The sequence below is a fragment of the Prionailurus bengalensis genome, chromosome C2 (assembly GCF_016509475.1).
Source record: "Prionailurus bengalensis isolate Pbe53 chromosome C2, Fcat_Pben_1.1_paternal_pri, whole genome shotgun sequence".
Taxonomy (NCBI): Eukaryota; Metazoa; Chordata; class Mammalia; order Carnivora; family Felidae; genus Prionailurus; species Prionailurus bengalensis.
This window is the reverse complement of record NC_057350.1, coordinates 68,937,246-68,954,625: the sequence shown is the minus strand read 5'-3', so window position 1 is coordinate 68,954,625 and position 17,380 is coordinate 68,937,246. Positions and strand designations below refer to the sequence as shown.

At 50.5% G+C, this 17,380-nt stretch overlaps 1 protein-coding gene across 2 annotated transcripts in view; it reads left to right on the top strand.

The window, feature by feature from the left end:
* The first annotated feature begins 1,829 nt into the window (after positions 1 to 1,829).
* SEMA5B (semaphorin 5B) overlaps positions 1,830 to 17,380 on the top strand; it is a 117,888-nt gene continuing 102,337 nt past the window's right edge. The window contains exon 1 of one of the 2 annotated variants that reach the window (XM_043594330.1): positions 1,830 to 2,166. The gene's annotated coding sequence lies outside the window, so the exon portion shown is untranslated. The remainder of the gene's footprint in view (positions 2,167 to 17,380) is intronic. The other variant, XM_043594329.1, reaches the window with a different exon arrangement.

Genomic DNA, 17,380 nt, shown 5'->3' with positions numbered 1-17,380 from the left:
ACTCTCCTGCTCACCCTTTTTCCCTACAGTATATCGAATATTTTCCTGTTCCCATATTAATTAAAAGGTGTCTATATATTGCATACATTTATATTTTTGCAATGGCAAAAACCTGTCTCCATGATTCTGTCGGGAATGAGAATGGGGGTTGGGGGGAGAGGAAGCAGCTCTTACAGCAGTGGAAGGGTCTCAGATAGAAGGTCAGGATCAGTGCCCTGAATTCTGTCTTTGAACTTGATTTCTACCCCTAAGTAAATGGAAGGGCTACCAGATAGTATGTGCTGGTATGTGCTGACACACGTTTCCTTCCTTTTTTCCTCTTTGTATCTCTCCTCTTGTCAAGAGTGTGTCTTAGTTTTGCAATTCCTCTCCACTCTGTACCTTATGAGTTCTGGCATTTCTGTTGCCCTAAAAAGTCTTTATTTCTGAGATTGTGCACTGTTCCCCTTTTTTTACAGCGTCCCATAAACTCCCTTCTTGGATTCTTCCTCTCTTTCCCATCATCCTGACCAAATTGCTTCTCATGCTGGTTCAGGTGTGTGTGTGTGTGTGTGTGTGTGTGTGTGTGTGCGTGTGCGTGCACACGCGCGTGTGTAGGGAAGCACAGCTCTGGAGTTCTTTTATTGTCTCCATTCCTCTGCTTTATCTGGGATTTCCTTTACCCAGAATTTTGTTATATAAAATGATTCACTCTCCTTCTTCCATTTCTGGCATACTCCAGGAGGACTTTTAATGTTGTCCTTTTTCTGACTTACCCATTTTTATTTCACAGTTCTCTGTGGTTATCTCTTAAAATTACTCTTTTCGAGGTTTAATTTTTCAAGTCTTTTGTCTTTATCCTTCATTATTTCGTTTTCTTTTCTTAGGTCACCTTTTTAATTTTAAAATACCTTTTTTTGTTCAGCAGAGGGCTCCCTTCCCATCCCTCTTGCAGCCCGGGCAGATAGGATTCGAAGCCCCCCGTCTCTCCCTCCCCGGTTCTTGCCTTCAGAAACACTAGATGCTTAAACTTGTAAACATTTCAGCCTTGATCGGTGTGATCGCTGTAACCCTTCTCTCTCAGCCGAGAACACTCCTCTGCCTCCCGGGATCGCTAATCTCCTGGATGTCCTCCCAGTGTTCCTTGAGGATATTTTTACTCACTACAGCCCCTACTTGTTCCCCAAATCATTCTGAGGGTAGGTGTTGCCAGCCCTAGTTTACAGTTGGGGAAACTGAGGCATGGAGAGGTTCCCTCAAGGTCGTGCAGCTGGTAAAGTTAACCCTGATCCAGCCAGTTCTGGTTTTCCAGTCCAGCCCAGCAGCCTCGTCTTCGACCGCAATTTATACCAGATTTTCCCTGTTTTGTACGCGATTCCTTCCCCCGTTTAAATCCACAGGCAGGAAGATCGTCCCTAGCTAATAGGGCTGGGGAATCTGGGACCCGGGGGGAAGGGAGACTTTTCTCAGGCGCCAAGGGTGGGTAGGGTTCTGGTGGGCTGACGCCCCTAGAGGAAGTCAGGTTCGAGATGGGGTCACCGAGGACAGTAAGGCAGGATGTGGCAAAAGGTAGCAAGGGCTCAGGAGGACCTGGGTCTCGTCGTCCGAATGCCGGCTGCGGAGCGGGACTTGTGTCCACCCACTGGGTGACACACACTAGGCAGGCCAGGGGCGGGAGTCGGGCCGAGCCTGGGGACATTGAGATGCAGGGCGCCCCCTCGCGCTCTTCCGCGCGCCTCGGGGCTGGCGGGTGAAGCGCCGGCCGCGGCAGGTCCTCTCCAACCCCCTCCTCCTTTTCGCTCCCGCTCCCTCCTTCCCTCCGCTCTCTCCCAACTCCTCCCCCACCGCCTCTCCCCCCCTTCCTTCGGCTTCCTCCGTCTCCTCCCCGTTCTCACCCGCGCTCCGGGTCGGGAGCTAGTTGGAGCGCGGGGACTGCTGCCAGAGCCCAGCTCCACGGAGCCGGGCGGGTCGGCCGCGCGTCCAGCGGCTGCTGGAGGAGCCCGAGCGCAGCGGCGCGGGGCCCGGGTCGGGACTGCACGGGAGCGCCGAGCCCAGGGCCGGGGGCCGTTCCAGCGCGGCCGCCCATTCCCAGACGGGCCGCCAGCCTTCCTGGTTGGCTTCCGCTGCTCCGTGCCGCCGGGAGCCGGGAGCCGCCGAGAGCAGGGCACCTGTGCCCGCAGCCCGGAGGTGAGTCCCGGGAGCCCCGGGCGTTTCCCCTGCGCGGGCTGGGGCTGCAAGTTGCAAACTTCAGCAACTCGGCTGGGCAGAGGGGTAGGGGCCCGGAGGAGCTAGCAAGTTGGAACCGGGTGGGGGAGGCTGCGGGCGGGAGGAGAAGGGGGTCCCCGGGCTTCCTCGCCCACCGCGCTGCCGCTTTCCCGCCGACCGCCAGCTCCGGGTCCCGGCTGCGCGGGGCCCTGGTCGGGCCGCGCGGCCGGTGCGTCTGGGCAGCAGCCGTGATGGGGACCCGCCGCCCAGGCCTGGAGGAGGGGACGGACGAATGAAAGGCTGAGAGAGCGCGGGGCAGAGGAGCTGAGACTGGCGCCGCGATGGAGGCTCGCCGAGGGCCGACGAGTAAACCGGAGGGAAGGAGAGTGCGGGCGGCGAGGCGCGTGGGAACGCGTGGCCCGCTCGGAGTGTGAAATCTCGCGCTCGCGGACGTCCCCGCCTGCCCGGCCCCCACCCGGTTCTTCCCAGACCCCCTGCCCTGGCAGGGCCCCGCGGAGCCCGAACTGTGCCCCGCCAGGGCCCAGACGCGGCGGCCCGGGGGCCCCGCGCTCCAGCCTCGGAGGGTGGAGAAGGGTGCGGCGGCGGGAACGCGGGACGCGGACGGCGATTCCCTGATTTATTTTTCTCATGGTAATTCGTCTTTGTGGTTGGGGCTGCTCATTCACTTTCCGCTCACGTCGTGCGGGAGATCCAGCGCGGAGGGAGGGAGCGGGGGGCGCTCGGGCACCGGGAGGGATGGAGACAGGAGAGGGGATCCGGGACCCGCGCGGGGCGGGAGCCGACAGGGAAGTGGCGGTAGGACGCGCCGGGGGAGAAGGCGAGGCTGAGGCGACCCTGCCTTGCGGAGCCGCGAGCCGGCGGCTGTGGGAGGACAGAGCCGGCTCCTCCGCCTGCCGCAAACTTTAAACAACGAGGAGGAGCCACCTGAAGCGCGGTTCCTGCCTCCTCCCCAGCCCCTTGTGCCGAGTCCGCGGGTCATCCCACCCGCCCCGCCGCGCCGGGCTGGAGTGGGCCCCGAGCCGGACGGGGACGGGTAGCCGCTGGTCTCTGCCCCCACCCCCGCGAAGCTCTGCAGGCTTTCCGCGGCGGGGATGAGAGCAGGAGCTGGGAGAGGGCTGCCACCCTCGGGACGCGCTCCTTCCCGGTCCCGTGCCTGAGCAAACGCGAATGGGGTTGGAGGCGTGGAGGCTTGCCTGGGTCTAGACCCCACCGCGACCCTACCTTTTGTGCCTCCAACCCCCATCCTTTTCCTTCAGCCCCTAGCGATTCCAGTCTGCTTCCACCAGTCACCCCGCTTCCTATTCTCCCCATCCTCCCAGTTCGGCCTCATTCTGCTCTGAAAGCAGCGGCGCCTCTCACACGCCCTCCACGCCTGCGACTCCGGCCTCCCCACCCCCACTCTCCCTCATCTCATAGTCTGCCTTTTCCCATTCATTCCCCTCACTTACCCCGCCGCCGTCCCCGCCCCCCCCCCATTTCTTCTTGACGTTTAAAAGTGACCTCTCACCTTTTCTGAGCCTAGATAGGTGACCTTGAGGTAGGGGCAGGGGGGAACTTGAGCCTGAGAACTGGACCTCACATCTAGGAAAGGGAGGACTGCTTAAGAAACAGTTTGGGAAAACCCACCAGTACCCTGCTCCAAATGTAGACTCCCAACAGAGGAGGAGGGGCGATAAAATATCAAAGAGAGGGAATTTGCCACTTGGTCACCCAGAGGACAGTGAGCATTGTTTTTGGGAGACCTGCTCGGCAAGAAGATGCCAGGTTAGGAAAGAGTGTGTGTGTAGGGGCAGGAGGGCAACTCCTTTCCTGATTTCAACAGCTGCCAGCAGCAGTTTGGGGAGGGGGTGGCAGAGCTTCCAACTCTGTTCTCTTTCCAGGGAGTCAGTGCCAGAGCCTTTGTCCTCCAGACCTGACAATAGCCAGCATTATTATCACCTGGACGTCAAACACTTTTTAAGTGCCTACTGTGTGCAATGCACCAGACTACATGTGGGTAGATACAAAGGTGTACAGGGCTGAGCCCATGCCCAGAGAGGCTGCTAAATTCACCGATTTAATCTAAAGAAGACGCGTGTGTGTATGTGTGTGTTTGGGAAGGGAGAACATAATGGGGAAAAGCACAGGCCGTACAAAACAGCAAGGGCTTGGTGCCAAATGGTGACCTAGGGCGTAGGAGAAGACTGTTTGAAGAAAGCTCTGGGACTCAGGTGGGACTGAGAGCTGGGCTTGTTGGCTCTGCCCCCCTGCCCACCAGCTGTCTGTAAAGGGAGGGTGGGAGAAGAGAAGGGAAGGCCAGGAAGGGGCTCCCTTTCCACTTCTCCTAGAGCCAGACCAGGAAGGCAAAGAAGCTGAGAGGTCCAGCCTGGCTCTGTGGATTGCCATGTCCCTTTTGGGACTGGCGGAATTGCATATGCTTTTCTGTCTTGGTGTACCCTCCCTGGCTTGTTTGAAAGCCACTCTGTTCGTTACTTCTTACTGAGGCTCAAACCTGGAAGATGGCTTAGAGATTGTCCATGTTAGGGAAGTCACAAACTCCAATGCCTATAGAAGCCAAGCAGGTAGCAATGTGCTGATCAGGCAGTTAGTTAGAATGGCTGGACACCTGGATGTTCAAAGTCAAACTGGCCAGATAAAATGGTCCAAGCAAAACCAATATCTGCTCTTGAGCAGCCTGACCCCCTATATTTACAGATCAAGAACTTAAGATCCTAAGAAACATTATCTCTTTGTGTGTATGTGTTATCATGTCTCCCAGAACTTTGGGGGTACTATGATGAGTTCTCTAGATGATGAGTTCCTTGAGGTCACGGAGTTATCTGTCTTATATAAATCTGAGCACTTCACATCCATTGATGCAAGGTTCCAGACATAGAGCCAGGACTGGAACTCAGGTCTCTTCCCTCTCCCTCCCCAGCACCCCAAGAACTCAGTGAGTATAAGCCAGCTTTGTTCTCTGCAAAAAATAAAAAAAAAGAAAGAAAGAAAGACGAAGAAGCAAATCCAACCATGACTTTTTGCTTCCCCTAATGTAGTAAAATCTTATTCAGGGGTTAGATGAGAAAAGATATTCAGGGATCCCAAGGGTTATCCAGAAAGCCCTGAGCTCTGAGTATGGTCTAAAAAGGAGAAGAGGAGCCCCAGCAAGGGGGAGAGGGGTGGCAGACATTTATAGAGAATTAGCCTGACAAGGCTGAAGATGAGTAGGTAGAGTGTGTACACTTGGGAGGGAATATGCTGTGGGTTCAATTATTTTCAGCATTGATCATGACACTCTTTTTTTTTTTTAGGGAGAGAGGGCATGCACACAAGTGAGGGAGAGGGGCAGAGGGTGAGAGAGAGAGAGAGAGAGAGAGAGAGAGAGAGAGAGAGAGAGAGAATCTTAAGCAGTCTCCATGCTCAGTGTGGAGCCCAACATGGGGCTCGACCCCACGACCCTGGGATCATGACCTGAGCCAAAATCAAGAGTTGGATGCTCAACCAACTGAACCACCTAGGTGCCCTGACACTCTCTTATACTTAATCTTGGTAACCCTCCTATATCCCATAGAAAGTCAACAAGGTAGAAACTTGGATCACTAGCATATAATCAACCAATTTAGTACTTTCATTGAGGACTGAAGTGCTAGAATGGGCACAGAGGGCAAAGGACCATGGAAACCTTAAGTGATACAGGGCTGAGACTCACACCCCCAGCTGCCAGACGTTCCCCTAGGTCTGCAAGTGTTAGCTTTGTTATTGCCTAAGTACAGGATAGATGAGACCAACAATAGTAGTGAACTCTTGTGTTCACCATTTATTACTAAGCACCTACTGTGTGCCAGGCACTGTGCTGGAAGATATGGATATGAGGATAAACAAAGCATGTCTCTGATCAGAATGGAGGTGAACTGGTATGACTAGGAGAACACAATTACTAGCATTACCTTAACTTCTGTGATGGAATTTACTGTGAGGGTTTTCTTTTCCCTTGGGGTTTGACTGGGTAATCTGACAGCTAATGTGGAGTGTCTGAAGGACTTGCAGTCGTGGGTTTGTGGGGAAGGCTGAGAGGGCTAGGGTTCCACCACCTCAGATCTTCCCTGGGCTCCTCAGATTGTCACTCATTGAGGGGGGCTGAACAACTACCTTGTGCCTGTGGTGTGCACAGAGACAAAGCCAGGCATCTGAAGATCTGGAAATGAGAACTATAGGGAGGAAGTGCTGGTTACTTATTCTTCAGGGTCTGAACCCCACTGGGTCCTGGGACCATCCTTTGCCTCATCCAGTCACCTAGATCACTAGCCTGTCTTCTTTGACTGGGGTGTGTGTGTGTGTGTGTGTGTGTGTGTGTGTCTGTGTGTGTGTGTATTGGAGATAGCTACCTCTAATGGATGGATTTTCTTCACATTCAGATCTTTGCATTTGAATTCAGACGCTACTAAGTTGATCTAAATCTATGACAAAGCTTAACTAACTTGGTCTTAAATGTATGAAAAGAAGCCAAAGCAAGTGGCTTGACTAATGGAGTTTCATTGAATTGACCAAATTGAGCCCTTCTTTTACAGCTTGTGTGGGCAACACCTGGATTTCACAATGCTATACTGTTGTGAACCTCCTTCTCCTTTTGGTTTGATGATGGGTGCTTTCACTGAAGAGATGGCTCAATGATGGGTGATCGGAAACGGGATCTTTGCATATGCCATTCTCTGTCTCAGATGGAAGATTCTCCCCCAAGATTTTCTTTCTGAAAAAATGTCCCTAATAACGGATTTGAATGCTAGAAAGTAGCAAGGCAAATTCCAGCTGGGAGTAGGGTTCTGGAAGGGAAGCAGGGTGCCGAATGTTCTATGGCTCTGCCATGCCACTTTTTCTCCCTTCTGCTGTAGTGTTTTGCTTTAATGAGCATGAGAGATGAAAACCAAACCTTGCAGGATGCACTCTTTAATCCTGACATTAGTCAGGGGCTCACCAATGAGAAATGACTATACTTGGTAGCTTCAAAATGGAAAAAAAGAAGGTGGTTTCCTATCCAATTTGCTACTGGGCACAGTGAGGAAAGCGGGAGGAGGAACCCTTGCAATGAAGACCAGGCTCGGGAGAGTTTGACCTTGAGCACACTTCCCAACAGTTGGGCTGTTCACCCTCCTCCAGTCTGACTTGAAACAGAAGGATAAGGAGGTTGGGCTGTTCCTGAGCAAGTGAAAGCTTTATAGGCAATGCTGTGTGTGCTGAGTTGCGCCATGACACTGCCCTCATTGATCTGCCTTAATAAGGATGACTTAATCAGACTTGCACCTGGAACTCGTTTGAATTTGAAGCCTTGTCGATATTATCAGAATAGCTTTGCATTTGAACCAAGAATGTCTCTGGCTGGCCTCTTCTGCAATAGGAAGGGATGGACTGGAGGATGGCTGGTGACCATCTGCTTGTCAGTCCCCCGAGGATCAAATTGGAGCAGATAGATTTAAATTCCCAAAAAGGGAGGCTGGATTAGAAATGAGGGAGTCTGCCCCACTTGAGAGCTTCTGCTAGACCTAGATTCCCCATCTGTGAAAATGAGATGGTCAGATGAACCCTAAGACTCTTTCTGGCCCTTGAGGTCAGCATTCTTGAATGGAGATTACAGTCACTTCTTCATTTTCCAGGAAAATCTCTTTTTTGTGGATCACTTGTGGAGAATGTTTAGTCTAAGACCAGTTTCTAGTTCCCTCCAGACCCACTGCTGATAAGCCACCTGACTGCCAGTATCTTCAGAGAGTGCATTCTTTCTCCCTTTAGCTTCTGCCTGAGCCAAACATCATTTGGAAGCTAAATCTGCTGCACAGTAGGGGTGTGTGTGTGTGTGTGTGTGTGTGTGAGAGAGAGAGAGAGAGAGAGAGAGAGAGAGAGAGAGAGAGAGAGTGAATATACTCACATACATCCATGTACAAATAGACGCAATGCATTGCAAAGCTCTGTTAGGGTTTGATCATCCAGCATTTTGGATTATCTGCAGCTCTGTTCTTCTGCCGGAGTTGATATAATTCTGTCTCTAGGGAGACAATGTCAATGTCTCTAAGGGAAATGGTGGGGTGGCAATTTAGATCTGTCCCTATCTGCCAACCCCACTGTTCCACCTGAGACAAAACTCCCTCCATACTGCCCTAGTCATTGTCCTGAGGGGCCCCCCAGGAGCTCCCCTTTAAGGAGCACAAAAGAGCCGTAGTTGGTTCTTAATTATTCAGGGATGGATGGATCCAGTGTGTAAAGCAACCGACCCAAGCCTGTTCTTTCCCTTCTTTTGGTGCCTTGGGTAACTCTATACCTGTATCGAGAAGCTGGGGGAGATCTTATCATTTAACACAAACTTTTGTTTCCAGCAGCTTGTTCCCTCTGCTCCTCTTCCCTTAAGGCGCCTGGGGGAAACCAGGAGCCCTCTGAGAGGCCTCATCCACCCAGAACAGACTGCCTTTAAGGTCTACACATTGCTCTCTTGACCAGGGTGTGTTTCTGCCCAAAAGCAGGACAGAAGAGGAAAATACCACTAGACCAGCTCTGGCTTCTGCAGAGTCAGGTCCCTATAGATTTCCCTCAATCTTTGTTTCCTTCCCTTCTCCTGTTTGTAAAGCCACCTGTACTTACAGTTTATGGAGTCAGCTGGTAACCTGGGCCCCATCAGGAGCCTCAATGGAGAGCAGTGTCCTTGTGGCAAAAACTCCCAAACAGCCCAGCTCCAAGGAGCACTTCTGTGAAAGCCCCTCAAGGCTGAGGGTCGTTTTCCTGCATAAACCAGGTACCTGGGGGCTGCCTGCTCTATTTCAGCATTTCTCCAGCTTATAGAGTGAGTCTCTCTTGATATATGGGGCCCAGTCCAGGGAGCAAGACTCCAGTGACCTCTGTATTCAGGTAACCGTAGCTTGGCTCAGTTCAATATGAATCCACTGATGTCTATTAGAATCACCTGCAGAGCTTTGACAACCTATAGATGACCAGCTCCATCCTAGACTTTAATTAAGTCAAAGTCCCTGAGTGTGGAGCCTGAGCAACTGATATTTTTTTCGCTTCTAATATGCAGCTATAGTTGAGAGCCGCTGACCTAAATCTTCTTTCTTATGCTGCCCCTGGCCGCACGCCAATGGCATGGCGTGCCCAATCTCTTTGCCCTCAGCCCTTCCAAACAGCCAGGTCCTTTCTAGTAGTCACCAGCTACAGCTCCTGGCATTCAGATCATAGCTACTGTTTGTGTTCCTGCATTCTGAATGTAATGGCTTTGTATTATAAGCTGATTGTGGGAGCACCCTTCTAGCGTAACTTCTTTGAGATCGTTTCTTCTTAAAAAGCATTTATAAAAGTAAGGCACATTCATTCAACACTGTTTCTTGTTTACTTCTAGATACACATATAACAAAATTGTGATTGTACTGTTTGTGTTACTTTGTAAGTAGCCTTTTTCATTTAATAATATATTGTGGTAATTTCCCCCATGTCTTAAGTATTCTTCTCCAATGGGCTTTTTAATGGCTGCCAGTATTCCATCCTATGGATGTGCCCTAATTTATTTACTGAATCCTCTGTGGGTTGGACATCTAAGATGTAAACTACTTTTTACTAATATAAATAATGCTGCGGTGAACATCCTTGTATATAAATCTTTGTGCCTGTAGATGATTATTTCAGAACAGATTTCTAGAAGTGGAATATTTATGCTTCTTTTTCACATGGACCATCTAGAAAATTTTTGGTGGACTTCCTATAGCAGTAAAATGTTTTCATATTCAGAGCTGAAAAAGTAAATTGTTTTCACTGACCTCCTCTGAGGCTTCAAGCTGGCTGCTTCACCCTACTTGACCTGAGGGTCAGAATCCTTGCCCTGGCTGGATGCATCAGCTCCACCTCCAGGTGAGCTCCAGGTCTCTCCTGCTCCTAACCCAGTGTCTTTAGTTGCTTCTTTCACCTGCTTGGCTTTTTCTTCTTCACGTCTCCAGCCCAGGAACTATCAGCCTTCAGTGCCTTCAAGTTATTGTTCCATAATAACAGCTATTATTTATTGAGCTGTTACTATGTACCAGACAGTCCGCTAAACTCTGTATACCCATTGTCTCTTTTAATCCTCATGTGCCTCATGTGCACGGATTATTTTTATCTCCACTTGCCACACGAGGAAACTGAAACCTTGAGAGGAAACTGAAACCTTGAGACAGAAAACGATTTGCCCAAGGTTACATGGTTAAAAAGTAGTAGAGCTGGGATTTAAACCCAGACTATCGACTTCAGAGCCTATACTCTTAACTGTGTATATACTTTTTTCCACCCTTGGCTGAGGGTATCAACATATTGTTCACAAACGCTCCTTCAGCATCCCATGGTCATAGCCTATGCCTTTCTCCAGCAGAAGAACACTTCTCACGTACGAGTGGCAGCAGAGTGGCCATTTGTCAAGGCCCCATTTTCCTTTTCACTTCCTTGATTCTGTCTTCACCCCTTTCTCCAGGTACCCCATGCCAGAAAACATGCCTCCTCACTGACCAGCTGCCAAAATCCCAGCATGCCTTGCAGCTTAGCAGGTCCAAGTTTGACATATCCCTATTGCATTTTCCCCACCCAGTCGGAAGGATTTGGATGCTACTTGCCCAGTATGGCTTATAAAGCTGCCAGGGAGGCATGCTCTAGTAATGATGGGGGGATAGGCAGCCTGACTTCTGTTGGATGTCAAATACTGTTTAAAGTGGAGGCTCGGATACATTTTTGCATTCTTGCCTTTATCACATTGCTGTTGCCCAAAAGATAGAGAGATAGCAACCGAAACTATCCTTGTGATTTGATTCTGACCATGACCAAGAACTAGGTTGTGATGTGACAGCATTCATATGAAAGACACCGCATCAGCCTGGTGTTAATAACAGCCAAGGAAAGAAATGACATGCCCACGGACCTTCCCTAGACTATAGGAAGTCTGATCTTATGATTAGGGATTCCCAAAGGGAAGATGGTGTGTGGCAGGTGAGCTTCTGAAAAATGAAGCTTCACATTTTTATCCATGAGTTGCATGAAACTGGTGTAAGTGAGCTTATCAAATTGGTTGATGACAAGACTATGATGGGCAGCTCCTATAAAAGATAGAATAAATATTCAAAATGATCTCAACAGACTGGAATGCTGGGTTTAAACCAACAAGATGAAATTTAACAGGGGCAGATGGAAAGTCACATTTAGATTGCACAAATTAATTACTCAAGTTCATAAGGGGGATGGGAGTGGGAGAAGACTTGGTTTGGCTGCAGATCCTGAAAAAAGAAAAAAAAGATCTGAGGGGTTTAATTGTGCACAGGCTTTATAGGAACTGACAGGGTGATGGGCTTGCTCAAAACAATACCATCTTAAATGGCACTAAGAGAAGTGCAGGAACCAGATTGGGTTCTCCCCGGTAATTCTGTCCTCATTTCTGGACATGGATCTTAGAGGGGACCCTGACCAACTTCAGTGTGCTCCATGGAGGGCAGCCAGCAACAGGAGGGGCTTGGGAAACCCAGCCACAAAAGTTCCAGTGAAGGGAACTTGTCCATTTATTTAGAGAGGGAGAAAACCCTAGGGGTCATGCTGGCTGACTGCAGAAGGGGCAGGACTTCCTATAGGAGAGAACACAGCTCATCAGCCCGGGAAAAGCAGAAGACTCCAGAGTAGAAAGTACAGGAAGCTGGGTTTTTTTCAGAATGGGCATCTTCCCAACCAGATGGGTTCTGGTGAAGCAGCACCAGCTGTCAGTCTTGCTGCCCAGGATGTTGCTGGGGGACTCCTGTACTGGAGACAGATGATGATCCCGGCAGTGAACCTTTATCTCTCCGTGGCTCTGAGTCTGGAGGACACCTGCTTCCTTTCCTGATTACTCCAGAGCAGTTGTTCACAGAGCAGGTCCCTGGCCAGCAGCATCAGCACCACCTGGAACCTGTTAGGAATGCAACAGTTCTTGGATTGAACCCCAGATCTAGTAACTCAGTGATTCCCAGCAACCTGCACTTAAACAGACCCTCCAGGCCATTTTCATGCCTGCTGAAGTTTGAGACTCTACTTTAGACCACACTAGGCTGTTCTTTCTGTTACTGGGTGCCTGTGACACTTCTACATCCCATTCCACTTTAGTGTGGAAACTTGGGAGGAACACGGGCTTTGGGATGAGACAGACTTGAGTTCAAACCCAGTTTTTGTTTGTGGGTTTCATATGAGTTCCGTTCCCTGTATGAGCCTCCCTTTTGTACTGTGAAGTGAGGAAGGACTAGTTTAAGGGAGGATGGAATGAAGTAGTAGAACTCTTGTAGACAGATGCTCACTCTTAGTATCAGGTCATCCTGGGAACAGTCTTAAGAGCATAAGAATTGGTCAAAGGGAGGCCTGGGTGCAGCCTCCTCTGTATCCCCTCAGCACCCTCCAGCAGGGCCTTCCCACCCAGTTCGAGTTGGTGAACTCTGGGGCTGCCAGTTTCCTCGCTCCCTGGGCAATGGAGAGCCATGGCTGCTTTCCTTCCCACCCCTATTCATGCCCATCCTTGTGAGCATGAGCAAGTCCATCCTTCCAGTGCACCTGCGTCTCACTGAACCCGATCTTCTGAGGTGTGTGATTCCAGACTCCCTGCTCTCGGCATGCCATTTTGCCTGCCAAAGCCATCGATGAAAGGTCTTGGGCCGAAACAACCTGCAGGAGCCTCTAACTTTACATGGGTAAGGGGCCTGAGCTTCTGGTGTCGGCCAGGCAGGGGAATAGGAGTGGGTCCTTCCTGGAGCTGGAAGTGGCCAGGGTCACCTCTACAGGTCCCTACTGAGCGGTCATCTGGCAGAGTCTTCCTCAGAGACAGAGAGCTCATCACCCCACAAGGTGCCCATTCAATTTTTGCTCAACAATGTCTAATAGAATGTTCTTATATTTCTCTGAAGTCTGTGTCTCTCCTTGTGGGCCCCATCTCTTCCCATGTGGCTGTTCCAGGCAAACCTAGTCACTTCCATGCCAGAGCTTATCCAGCATGGGAGACCGATTACCTTCACCTCTTCCCCACTTCCACGAGTGCTCCTCTGACTTGTCTCTTCATCTCTGGGCACAGAACTCTGAACATCCTCCCACTTGTCTTAAATTGCGGTCACCAGGACCAAATCTGGTTTTCCAGGTGAGGCCCGGCCAGCACACCCTCATGCGTCCAGTTACCACAGCTTCTGTTAATGCAGCCTTAATTCTGCCCTGGCTATTTTTGGCAGCCACGTGGCCCTGCTGACTTTCACGGATCTCGCAGCCAATCATTCCCCTTAGGTCTCCCTTTTAGCATAATCTGTAACTCAGCCCCATCTTCTAAGTATGTCTTTGTGTTGCTTTAGTTTGCTAGGGCTGCTGTAAGAAAGTCCCCCAGACTGGGTGGCTTAAACAACAGAAGTGTATTGTCTCACAGTCCTGGAGACTAGAAGCCCGAGATCAAGATGTTGTTAGGTTTGGTTCCTTCTGAGGGCTGAGGGAGAACCTTCCCCTAGCTTCTGGTGGTTTCCTGACAGTGCTTGCCATTCCTTGGCTTATAGAAGCACCCCCTTAATCTCTGCCTTTCTCTTTGCATGGCATTCTCCCTGTACACCTGTCTCCAGATTTCCCCTTTTGTAAGGACACCAGTTATATGTGACGAGGGGCCCACCCTACTCCAGTATGACCTCATCTTAACTAATTACATTTGCAACAACCTTATTTCCAAATAAGGTATCATCCTGGGGTTCTGGGGATTGAAACTTAAACATGTGACTTTTAGAGGGACACAGTTCAACCCATAACAGCGCTGTAGTCTCTCTGGTCTTCTGTTTGAGACTCTACGTTTTTCCCTTGTTCATTTCATCTTGTCTAAATTCAGCCCCTCTCTCTAGCTGATTAAAATATTTCAGATTCTGGGGGCGCCTGGCTGGCTCAGTCGGTAGAACATATGACTCTTGATCTCAGGGTTGTGAGTTTGAACCCCACGTTGGGTGTAGACACTGGTTAAAAATACAATTTAAAAAAAAATCCAAGATTCTGTCTCTGACAGCCAATATACCTGCTAATAACTCCCACCTTCAAATGCTTCCCATCTATCGATCCAAGGAACTGATAAGATATTGAATGCAGTGGGATAGTTCAGAGCCCTGTAAGTACCTGGCTGCTTCCATCCAAGGGGACTCAAACCATCAGTAGGCACCCTTGGGTAAGACTGTATGGCCAGCTCTGTGTGCTACTAATTCTTCACCTTTTAGCTTCCTTTCTCTAGCTTATATGCAACGATTTCTTGAAGAGCTTGTCAGATGGTTTCAAGATCAGCTACACCGGCAAACCCCATTTCCCTCGTCTACCAGCCTGGTGACCCTGTCAACAGAGAAGATGAGCTTTGCCTGACAGGACTTTATTACTGAACACGCACTTCCTGACTATGATCTCAGCTGCCTTTCCCAAAGTGCCCACCACCATTTGTTTATAGTCTTTTCAGGAATTTTTCCCGGACAGCACATTGAGTTTCCCACTGTGTGGTTGACAGAATCCACCCCAGACCCGTTTCTGGAAGTGAGGGCTTTGTGGCCTGCCTGAGGCCTCCCAGCCCCTCTTGTGCTGGCCAGGATCCTGTCAGGATTCCTGGGAGATCCCCACAGCTGTCTGAGCCTCATCTGCACGTACCCTGGGTGTGGGCTGGGCCAAGTGGCTTGAATGCATTTGGAGCAGCTGGAGTTTTTTGCAGCCATTGCGCCAGCCTCCAGCTTGGCCCTCCTGTGCCCAAGGCTCCTCTCACTCTTTCCTTTCCGTGGAATCCCATGCCCTGATGGAGAAGACAGAAGCTAAGCTGGAGGCAAAGCTGAAGGCCCACCAGAGAAGCCCCCAAACCTCTGGATACCACATTAGTTCCCTTTCAGCATGCTTTCCCCTTCCCGCTCTTCTCTTTCCCAAATTCCTCTCATTCCTACAGCCTCTCCTTTTCTTTTTCCTATTCTTGCTCTTTGACTCCTTGAGGGTAAGACACAAGTGAAGATGAGAGGTGTGCATCAGGGGGCTGGCCTGTCTCGCATGGGCAAGCATCTGGCTGTGTTGGGACAGGTGAGGGCAGCCATCTGCTGAAGGCCTCAGATGCTTTGCTGAGGAGTCTGGTGCGGAAGGCAGCCTGGAGCCACACAGCGGGGCTTGAATTCTGGATCCACCGTATACTTGCAGAGTGACCTTGGGCAGATGGTTTCTCCTCTCAGCTCGGTTTCCTCATTTGTAAAATGGCCATAATACCTGCTTCAGAGGGCAGTTGTGGGAACTGAATTAAATGAGCTCCTCTGAGTAAAGCGGGACGTATGGAAAAGTACCTGGGAACTAAGGGTACCAAACACACCGGCCCTTCTGCAGAGCGGCCTGGTGAGCTGGAGATGGATGAGGTGGGGGAGAGGGAGGCCCGTGACGAGGGTGGGGAGGAGACGAGATCACAGTGCCAGGATTGCAGGGAGGCCACGAGAATGGAAAAGAAGGAGTTAGTCTGAGAGAAAGCGGGAAGGAAGAAGCCCCAGGATTCTGAGCAATTTGTGGAAGAGGATGGGGTTGTTAAGAAGATTTCCTGGAGTTTACTGAGAGTTTGTGTTGTGCCAGGCCATGTATGTATTTATTTATTTATTTATTCAATATATGAAGTTTATTGTCAAATTGGTTTCCATACAACACCCAGTGCTCATCCCAAAAGGTGCCCTCCTCAATACCCATCACCCACCCTCCCACCCCCCATCAACCTCAGTTTGTTCTCAGTTTTTAAGAGTCTCTTATGCTTTGGCTCTCTCCCACTCTAACCTCTTTTTTTTTTTTTCCTTCCCCTCCCCATGGGTTCCTGTTAAGTTTCTCAGGATCCACATAAGAGTGAAAACATATGGTTATCTGTCTTTCTCTGTATGTGCCAGGCCATTTAAAAAGCTGCTCTGTGTATTTTAGCTCATGAAAGTCTTAGGGGTAGGTATGGCTTTATTACCCCCATTTTATAGATGGGGCAACTGAGAAATATTACATAACTATTAAGCCAGTCCAGGCCTCCAACCCAGGTTGGCCCGCTACCTCCAAGCTCGCTCTCTCCTCCTTCCCACCAATATGTTTTTCCATTTCCCATTCCTGTTCGTCCATCACATTGCCTCCATCCCCGGCTGGATCCTGTAGGATCCTCACGCCAACTCCTCTTCATGGTTGTGGGGTGGGGTGCAAGGCCCTGCCTTTCTCTTGGGACACTTCTCATGGCACCTTCCGTGAAGCCCTAACTCATATCCATGTTGGTTCTCCCCCACTCCCACTGTCGATCTGTAGAAGGGTGGCTTTAAGTTAAACTTCAGGAAGAGCCTCCCAAGTATGAACTGTAAGAGAAATTAAAACAGCGTGACTTAGCTGGAGATCTTTAGGGCTAAGGTGGAGGGGTGGAAGAGGAAGAGGATGAGGAGAGGTGGTATGGCTCCTGCGTCCTGGACCTCTGAGACGACAGCTCTGGATGCCAGAGGCGTGTCAGTGAGGGGCTCCTCTTGGCAAGATGGCTGCCACTCCTAATTAACCCATGGCTTTAATTACACTTCACAGCCTGGTCCTGCTGAGAGAGAGGATTGCTCTGAGATTGTGGCACTGGGCTAAATGTCTGAAGCAGTTTCCACTTCACAAACTCCTCTCCTTGTGAGGGTGGGACCACAGGGGAGGGCTTTGCCTGGGCCTGGGCCTGGGGGGATAGGAATGGGGAGCGTGCCTGTGCCCGTCCCCTACCCTCCTGCCCTCCTGTCCTGGTCACCTGTCTGGGGAAACCTCCCTGACTGTGAATTAGGCTTCTGCTGGCAGTTTGGTGCTGCGGCCTCGTCCAGGGGCTCTGAGAGCCAGAAATGGGGGGGCAGGGCAGAAAGGAGCAGGAGGAGAAGGCACAAGTGGCCCTAGGGGTGGATGAATGCCTCCAGACCCAAGGATTAATCCTGGTGGGATCTGCTTTGTATTCTCCAATAACCACTACGTGTGGGAACCTACTGTGGGCCAGTCTCTCATTTAAGTCCTCATGGAGGTTTATAATGGAGGGATTTAGCCCCTAGTTTACAGAGGAAGGAAAGACCTCAGCAAGGCTAAGAAACTTACCTAACATTGCATATAAAGGTGAAGTAAAGGAAGGATTTGAACCCAGGTCACAGTAAACCCAGAACAAGTGCTCTTTCCACCTGACAATGGGCCTCTCCCAGTAGCTGGTCGC